Genomic DNA, 10,217 nt, shown 5'->3' with positions numbered 1-10,217 from the left:
AAATTTGTAAGGTCAAAACCGGATGAGGACCTGCAGAGCTTTATAGATGAAATATCTAGAACCTTACGGATAATACACGCTTCGGATGAGAAGTCGGTAGAATTGGCCTCCTATGGAAAATGTTCGTAGATGCCTTCCTTCGACATTATTTGCCACCAGAGGTTCGATGGGCTAGAGCTGATGAGTTTTTGAATCTTAGGCAAGGGAATATGAGTGATTGAGAGTACAGTCTTCGCTTTAATTCCTTAGCAAGGTATGCTCCAGCCATAGTAGCCGATATGGGGGACCACGTACACCGGTTTGTGAGTAGTTTGGGGCCACATCTGATTAAAGAGTGTTTGACGGCTTCCCTTCAGGATGGGATGGATATTTCTCATATTCAGGCCCATGCCCAGAATTTGGAAGAACAACAGCGGCTGCAAGGGGGTGAGCGCGATTATGATAAAGGTTACCATAAGAGGGCCAGATCCTCAGGTGTCGCCAGTGAGTTTGAAGGGGGTCAGAAGCAACAACGTTCTAGACACTTAGACAATCCAGTGGCCAGTGCACCTCCTCGATTTGCAGGAAAGAGATTTGATCGTCCTAATTATATCGGGCTGGGTCAGAGCTCTAGAATTTTGGGTTCCCAATATAAAGGTGAATCCGGTCACATAAGACTGCTCTTACAACAATGCAATCAATGTGGTAATCCATATTTTGGACCGTTCCGCTTGGGTTTGGATGTTTGCTATGCCTGTGGTTGGTCAGGCCATGTTATGCGTGAGTGTCCATTTCCAGGCAGTCGAAGTAGGGTGCAGTCTACCGGATCGGCAGCCAGATCGTCGTCATCGGTGTGCCCTCGAGGACAAGGCACTCAGACATCCGAAAGTCATGGTAGAGGTAGAGGGCGAACATCCAGCTCAAGCAGTCCTCAGAACCTCATTTACGCATTGATTGATCAACTGGACTTGGACTCTTTACCCGACATTGCTATAGGTATATTGTCAGTATTGTCTCATGATGTGTACACATTGATCGATCCAGATTCTATATTGTTATATATTACTCCCTATATTGCTGATCGGATTGGGGCGAAACTTGAGTTGATTGAACCTTTTAAAGCGTTTCATTAATGAGACATTAGTATGATTAGAGGGGAGTGTTACTTCTTCTCGAAGTAAGAAGTGGAAGGGATAAGTATATGTTTAAATGTGAGCCTTAAGTATAAATATGCTAATGATTTATGAGTACAGAGGGGTAGAACAGATAAGGGAACGATCGACAAGGACCTTTGACCACATAAAATATATTGGTAAGGATGTTGTGTGGAGGTACGAGTATAAGGATGTATGAATATAAGGTAGGGGTAGGACTAAGGTACAGAAAAAAATTCTCTTTCAAAAGTTCTCTTGTCGCAAAATTATTGAGTTGGTAACACAAAGCAGAATAGCTAATAAAAGGACGAGTCGTGGGAATGGATGGTGTGGAGTATCAACTTTAATGGTATAATATAAACATAAATCAGAATTGGGAACCCAGAGCAAAGAGAATTTCAAGGATATTAAGAAGATAGTCTTGGAGAAAGACTAGGGCTAAAGGAGCGTGGTATAGTCGGACACTCCATAAGGGGCCTAACGAATTCCAATGTCCCCATTAATTCATTAACTTAGGGGACTACTAGTCATGAGAGGTAGAAGTGGAAAGATAATAAAGAAGGCATTTGAATTGTATCTGATATGTATAAGCATTTTGATTTGATACAAGAACTTAATTAGCAAAAAGAAAAACAAGTTAAACCATGCGATGAAAAGAACTCCGGCATTATATGGAATAAAGGAGTAGTTGAACGATCGCTAAGGTTGACCAGATGACTATCAAAGACGGTTAACCCTTAAAGGTTACGGTATATGAGAACATCTTTTAAAAGGGGGGAAGAACAAATTCAGTTCTAAGATGAGCTATAATATTTCGAAGCTCAAGAGAGGGAAATATATTGGATTGAAGGATTCAAATTTAGAGATGAACCGATATGTCAAGAATGTGCTAAAGAAAAGTGAGAATGGATTAAATGCAGGTATATCATAAGGCAACTATGGGAAGGAGAACAAGTTTTGCTAATGTGATACGTTGTATTCCATACTATGACTCGAATCAGTTGCGCCAAAGAAATTTTAGGTACATTTAGATATGCAGTAAAGTACTCCAAGGGGTAGCAGAATGAGTGAGAAAGGCCACATGTGACCAGGGATAAGTATAAGGGAAAATTGTGATTAATAAAAATAACTTGTAGCACTAGAAGAGATGAAAGCTTTAAAAGAGGAATATTGATAGGAAGTTTAATAATCTTAAAAGGAAAGGGAAGATAGTGTGTCTATAGATAGCAAGACAGCAGTACTGCCTGAGATTAGGGAGTACCTCGTAAGTCGTGAATCAGGTTGCTTATTATATCAATTGTGAGAGTGTATAACATAGAACCATATAAACAATCGCCATGATGAAATGGATAACAAAATGGTGCACGGGCGACGATAAGGAGCCGAAGAAGACTGGAGGTTAGTTTAAGTCTTAATTAGTCACCGGTATAAGCGAGCCAAGGACTTAAGGAGGGAAGCATACTCGTATTGAAAGAAAATTATGATTAAGTAAGATTTTATCTTAGTTCCATGTTTATGAGTTTATTTTGTAATTATGCAACAACTGAGGAGATGATATGGTATGTATATAAAGTCGACTAATACAAAAAGAGATAATCTTACATAGCACCAAAGAAGCAAGCAAGGAAGGGTGCCATATTTGAATAAGAGAGTTTGTCCACTAGTAGAGAAATGAGAAGCAAGGAAAAATGGTACAACAATTAAGAATATTCGCAAGATCGGTGGAGAGTCGTAGCGATCATGAGTCGAGACTGCCTTAATGAGAACAGGACGATAGCTGAATATCAGTTGACCACCGGTTACATACATGGGGACATGAGGATATGAAATTAATGGGTGAGTTTGACAGAGAGTTAAGGGAATATGAACGAAGACTAATGAGACCATAGTATAAGAGCGTAGAGATCAGGAACTAAAAGAGGACAACCATTTCAAAAAATTAATGATAGCATCGTAAGCTCACAAGCTACACCATTCGAGGACGAATGTTTCTAAAGGGGGAAGTATGTTAAACCCCGCACTTTCAGATCATGAGTATGCCACATACTTCACCGTATTAATGTATTATGGAGAAGTCCCATGAAGTTTTGGAAGGTACAAGCCATGGGAAGTACGTAACAATGAAGTAAAAGATGAATTACGATCTCGTAAGTCGTAAACGGGAAGGAAAACCTTGGAAAATAAGTACATGACCATTATCAAGTATGATTAATCATAAATCTTATGTATGGAGAGTTTCGGAAGATTCCGGGACCAAGTAAATCGAAGAAAATAAGTTTGTCGAAAAATTTGAAAAAGATGGCAGAATTCTGGACAGAATTTTGGGTCAATTTTGGAGGGGTATATCTCCGGGTATATTAGGAATTTTAAGGTGTTTTAAAAGCCTAAAATGAATTTCGTCGAGTCTAGTTTCCAATGCAATAAACCGTTCGTCAATACGACATCAGAGTAGTTAGTTATGGCCATTTTAAGATAACCCTCCAAACTGCCAAATGGCTTCCGTGGGTCCCACTTGGGAAAGTCGGTTCCACCGACTTTCAAGGGGTATAAACCCCCCCCCCCCCCCCCTATCAACCCCATGTTTTCAGAATTTTACACTCCCATGAGTTCTAGAAATCTCCTAACACATCCCCCAAACATTTATATCCCATTAAATCGAGAATTTAACAAGATTACACCAAACTAGTCCAAGAAAGGTGATTGTTCTTGCTTCTACTTGATGTTGTGATGAGTTTGGTCTTGAAGAAAGTTGGTGTGGCTAAAGTACTTCGAGTATAAGGTATGTTCTTCATCCTATCTCTTATGTTGAGCTGATTTGAAGGTTTAGCAAGTCTTAAAAGTGAAAATAGTTATGGAGGAAAGGTCATGAAGTGTTGTGTTATAGTTGTTGTGTTTATGGATTATTTTGAGCTTGTTGAGGCCGTGTGGTTGGGATGATTTACATGTATATATACGGTATCTAATTTTTTTGGTGTGTTGATGAGATTATGCTCCTTGATTGGGAAGAAAGGAAGTGTATATTGTAGTTGTATGTTGAAAAACATCGTGTGGGATGTTTTATGGAATATTTTTGTATTGATGATGATTTTGTTGATATTGGTATTGATATTGTTGTTGTTTTGTTGGTATTGTGATTTCGGGCTTGGGATATAATCAGGGGAGTTGCTGCCCGAATTTCGGTAGATTCTAAAGGGGTTTAATTTGAAGGCTTAAGATAAGCATTTGACAATAAGCCTAACAGTAGTATGATTCCTCTTGAATGTAGATTTACGAGCTTGGGAGGATAAGCGTTAATTAGTAGGAGACCAAAAAGGTATCTTAAGGCTAAACCCTTTATTTCTAAAGGCATGATTCTTTTCTTATGAACCCATACATGTTTTCCATAACATCCTTATTCCCAAAAAGCTAGAAGTCTATGATTCTCAAAGTTCTTATGATGCTAAGGTAGATGCTTTCAATAATGAAAATGATGATGATGATGATTCCATTTCGGAGACTCCAAAGCTTATGGATTTGATGCTATTATGAGATTATTGAGCTTATTTCACGATTTCCTTAATTTTATTCATTGTTGTTGCTCTCACCTCATGGTACTTGTTCGTTCGAGGTGAGATATAGCGATGATGATAATTTCATTTCCAATGTTATCCAAGTTTATCGTTCTTGATACTCTCATGACACTATTGATCTCATCTTACAATAGTTGATCCTCTGCGAAAAGATATGGTTGTAATGATAATGATGATGATGTGCTTTTATTTATGTACTCTTGTATAAGTATATATGTAGTCATGTGTGACACCGAGTCCCGAAGGGGCCGAGTATGGATACTACCTAGTCTTGAAAGGGCCGGGTACGGAACACCGAGTTCCGAAAGGGCCGGGTACGAATACTACCAAGCCTTACTATGGTCGGGTACAGATATTACCGAACCTTACTATGGTCGGGTATGGATAATACACAGCCTATATGGATGGGTAAGGTATTGTATTGTATTGTATTGTATTGTATTGTATTGTATTGTATTGTATTGTATTGTATTGTATGGTATTGTATAGGTAGGCACGTGGATGTATGAAATGTTCCTCTAGAGAAAGGGTAAGTAAGTATGACGAAGGTCTTTAAAGGTATTATGAGATATAAACGGTTCTTTTTTTCTTCCGTTATTTTTCATGCTATTATCATGTTACTATTCATGCCTTACATACTCCGTACACTATTCGTACTGATGTCCCTTCTTGTGGACGCTGCGTTCATGCCGGCAGGAAAGCAGGGAAACGGATCAGATCCTTAGGAGCTCCATCAGCGAAATCTCAGAGGCGCTCCAGTTGTTCGGGGCCGCATTTATTGGTACTACTATTTTGTATACACACTTGGGTATGGCAGAGTCCTGCCCCATCTTATGGATTCATGTAATCTATTTAGAGGCTCGTAGACAGACGTATGTAGTTAGATGTTCCCTAACTTTATCAGTTCTTATTGTTGTATAATATTTTGGTAAGTTTTGTTGACATATGCTTATGAGCATTGCTGTTTATGATCGTACTCGGTAAGATATTCGCGGGTTTTCTATGTGGCCAACTTAGTAATGAGAATGGAATGTCAGATTAGAGGTGCTCGGTAGGCTACTGGGTACCCGTCATGGCTCTCTAGTTGGGTCGTGACATAGGTTGGGAACCACGTTAAGATGATGAGCATAGGAATATATTCTAAGGATTTTTATATCTAGAAGAACAAGGGTTCATAATTTTGGAACTTATGAAATTTGAGATACCCATTTGTGATTCTAGACAAGGATCTTTAATGAGAGTCAATGTTAGGAGAATGAATGAAAGAGGTTAGGGGGATAACCTTTCCCATGGAAGTATAATTTTTTACCCCAAAATTACTCCAAAGGAGGCTGGACCCTCTAGGGTTTTAAGAAATGAAGCCAATTCCCGAAATGTCACTTAAATAGGTGGAACCACTATACGTGACCGCTGGGGCGGTGACGGAACCGCTTCTACGTAAAAGGCATCGCTGGGGCAGTCAATAAGGATTTTTTGCAATGCCGCTTTTGTGGCAGACAAGCCGATACTGCGGCATCGCTGGGGCGACCTGGATGGTGCTGAAGCGGCCAACACTAGGCTCGCTGGCCTCGATCTAATTCTTCATGCGCAACTCATACGATTTCCCGATCGAGTTAACAGTTCCCCAGTCGCAAGGGAAGGCTCAAGCATGTCTTCAGGAGCCGGTGATACGAATATTTCGAAATTCACCGTAACGACGGAACAGGTCATTACAAGAAATTGCCAAACTTCTATAAAACGACAACAAGTTTAAACAACACCAACATGATATATGAGATCTGAAAATTTATTACTGATGTAACAGTAATCTGCAAACTAAAATGAGCATCAAACCCCTTTCCATCTAATCTTAGTATCAAGCAACAACATTATGAGTCAAGTATCCATCTAGACCCCAATATAACAAATTCAGAATCTCCAGAGCCTATTTTAACAGTCTCAAATTAGTCTTCCAAAAGTCAAACAATCTCTAGAAGACCACTTAAAGCTAAATCAAACAAGCAGTCTAGGGAAATATATATCAGTAGACTCTTTTAAGAGTAAAATTCAAGACTTAGATTCATTTTTAGGACCTGTTCTTATCATGTGATCATTTCAAAGCCATTTTAAAGCATCATCTAGGCTAGTTCTGGTTTCCTGATAATTACTCAAAGAGAAAAGGTCTATTTATACCCTTTGGAACAGCTTTAGTAAAGAGCCTAAACCATAAGCATCACATATTCATTTTTTGTTCAAAACTAGTGCATTCCTGAGATTAATGACTTCAAATGATCCTAACATAATTAATATGAGGCTAAAATGGACACAGACTCCTCAAGGACTCAACAAAACACATAGAAAAATAGAAAATAAAGCTTTATAAACTCTGAAATGATCAATGAAACAACTATGGTCTAAAACTAACCTTTCTATCTCATTTTAAACCTATTTGAACCTTATAATGCTAATATTATAGAACCATAACATGATAAGCATCAATGAAACTGTAAACCAGAAAAAAAACCTTTGTATCCACACAAAACACCCTTAAGTAAACATTCATACTAAGTTCTACCAAAAACAAGCTTGGAACATCATTAGGGAACTATAACCAAGTTAAATGCATAAAAACAAACTAGAAATGAGTATGAAATGAACTGAAATAGAATTTTACCTTTTTGTAGGGCAACCAAAAGATCAAAGAGGAGGGGTTGGATCAACACACTTCAACACCAACACTTATCCTTTGAAAAAAAAAACAGCCCTTTGTTTTTGATTCTTTGCTATATGATATGGTATATATGAAGATAATATGTGTATAGTATTTGTATGTTGGTAATCTCAGTATCTATATGTAGTATAATTTAATATCTATAATAGGATTATAGTAATGAAAATCCAGAACTTCCCTTTTTAGTTTTTTTTTTCTCTAAAATGTTTCAGAAAAAAGAGAGATCCCCTTTTGTGTCACCAAACCCCTCCATTTATAGCACAAAATGGGGGGTGAGCATCAAACATAGAAGGTTCCCCCCCCCCCCCCCCCTCCAATTTCAAACCTTATCCTAAAAACAATTCAAATTCAGTAAAAACAAAATGAATTTCCCACAATTTTGTACTAATTCGTACTGCATCCAATCAGAAATCAACAATACAACAAACTGTACACTAAAATTCAAATAAAAATCTAATAAATCAGCCAAATAATGGAATAGTACACTTAGTCATCAAATAAAACAAAATGCAACGTATTTTAATGGTACGATCGCACCCAAACAGATAAGAATCCCCAAACCTAGTACTCGAATTTTGGAAGGGTCCTATGGGAAATTAACCTAGGTCCTTCACATTTTATGCGTAGTGTACAAGTTGGCTAGAGGCTCAAGGCCGGGCCCATGGCTACTACTCACGTGAAGATCAGCCCAGAACCACCGTGGATTGGCCACACGAAGGAAACCCTAAACCATCTTAAAAAATCTCCTGAGGAGGAGAGGGTGGTCGGGCAAAAAGAAATAAAAGAGTGGGGGGTGGAAATTTATTAAAAATAAACTTTCACCCATTATTTTTGTAAACTCCACGCCCCCCCCCCCCCCCCAATTTTTAAAAGTTTTAAATTAACCCTCCTCTCAATTTAAATCAAATAATGACTAAGTAATATAAATACATATATAACTAAATAAAATAGTTATTTTAGGCTAATTTAAGATTTAAAACTCACAAATTTAAAATATTAGCTTCAAAACGAGCCTAATATTGATATAGTTCCGGAGAATATTTGAAGATGTGAAAAATGCAGTCAAAACGAGCCGTAACTCATACATCGTCTTTAATTATCAATTTTCCCGAATTAGACGGAGCAAGACACTTATTTTCTTTTTGATTATATTTATGAAAGTAAATTACTCGTATTTTCTTGAAATTATCAATTTTTACCGAATAATAATTAAATGTCAATTTTTGCAATTCTCTCGAGATTTTGGAATTTTAATTTTCTGAGGGTGTATTCTTGCTCTGTCTTTTACTTGGGAATTTTTAAAATTAAAATACGCGTCTTATGTGGTTAAAATTAGATGTCAACAAACATATCACTATTGAATCATCGCCTATGGTGAAGCACCTAAGCACACGTCTGTCAAGTCTCTATTATTTCCTCAAGTATCCACAACTGAATACAACCAACAATTCCAATCAATCGACGTAAAATGTGATGAAAATCAGGCATACTCAAATATTAGATCATCGCAAAAATCAAGGAATTCCACTGGTTAAAAGGCATAGAGAAGCTCAACTATTCAAGTCATAAGCCTAGATGGGGCCACTAATCCACAATGCTGTCAAGTCAAATAATTGATCTTTACCACAAGAAGAATCCATCCATGAACGACAAGAATCAATAATAAAAGTGTCATACGATGTCATGGATGAAATGTAATGATATGCAATGCAATGCTATGCAGGTCATGCAATGCAATGACCAGTATCTTAACCGGTACACATATTCTCCGGACGGAATCTCGACGTCTCGACAGTCATGACCCGCAGGGGACCCATGGATTCCATATACCACTCGATCCGAAACAGACCTTGGATCACGAGTACACATACCTTCCGCTCCGGAACAAACCTCTGATCACGGATTCACATACCTTTTGCTCCGGAACAGACCTTAGATCACGGATTCACATCATACTTTCATCAAAAATGTCACATTTTCTTTCATAGTTACCATAAATGTTTAATCATAGGTACCATATTTCTCCAATCAAATCATTTCCAAACCATTTACATCATGTATGAGTGAATGAATGCAATAATGCTAAATCAATGCAGTTGTCACGACCCAACCGGAGGGCCATAACGGGTACCGGAGCTAACCTACCGAACACCTCTTAGCATACTTCTCATTATCATTCGAGGTGGACTGTGAAAGATAACTTATGAATATCATGATCTAAAAGAGCTTAAATCCGCAAAAATAATTGCTCATCTATATGATTATCATCAACTAAGCCCATATATATATATACAAGCCAAAAAGGCTGCAAGAAAGGATAAACAGGAAATGAACCGATAAGGTTATAAGACCTCTAACTATACACATCTGTCTACGAGCCTCTACAAGGAGTGCATAACATCACAAGGACGGGACAAGACCCTGCCATGCCCATACGTACACAAAAGAATAGTACCACTAGACTGCAACTCCGACGCAAATGGAGCACTCCTGAGAGATAGCGGATGAAGCACCTAAGAATCTGATCCGTCCCCCTGCCTACCTGCGAGCATGAACGCAACATCCATAAATAAAAAAATGTCAGTACGAATAATGTACTGAGTGTGTAAGACATGAAGCATAATAGAATAAACATATGTCATAAGAGGAGAAGATAAGAATATAACCTGGCACCTTGAATTATCGAAGTACTCTTAGTATACACATACACATACATCTACTATTATACTCTAGAAACTTCAAATATATTGATATGTAATGCTATAACTTGATTATCTTAACGTTATCTGGCCCTGCGTTGCAGAA

The sequence above is a fragment of the Lycium barbarum genome, chromosome 10 (genome assembly GCF_019175385.1).
Source record: "Lycium barbarum isolate Lr01 chromosome 10, ASM1917538v2, whole genome shotgun sequence".
Classification (NCBI taxonomy): Eukaryota; Viridiplantae; Streptophyta; class Magnoliopsida; order Solanales; family Solanaceae; genus Lycium; species Lycium barbarum.
This window is presented reverse-complemented; position numbering follows the sequence as displayed.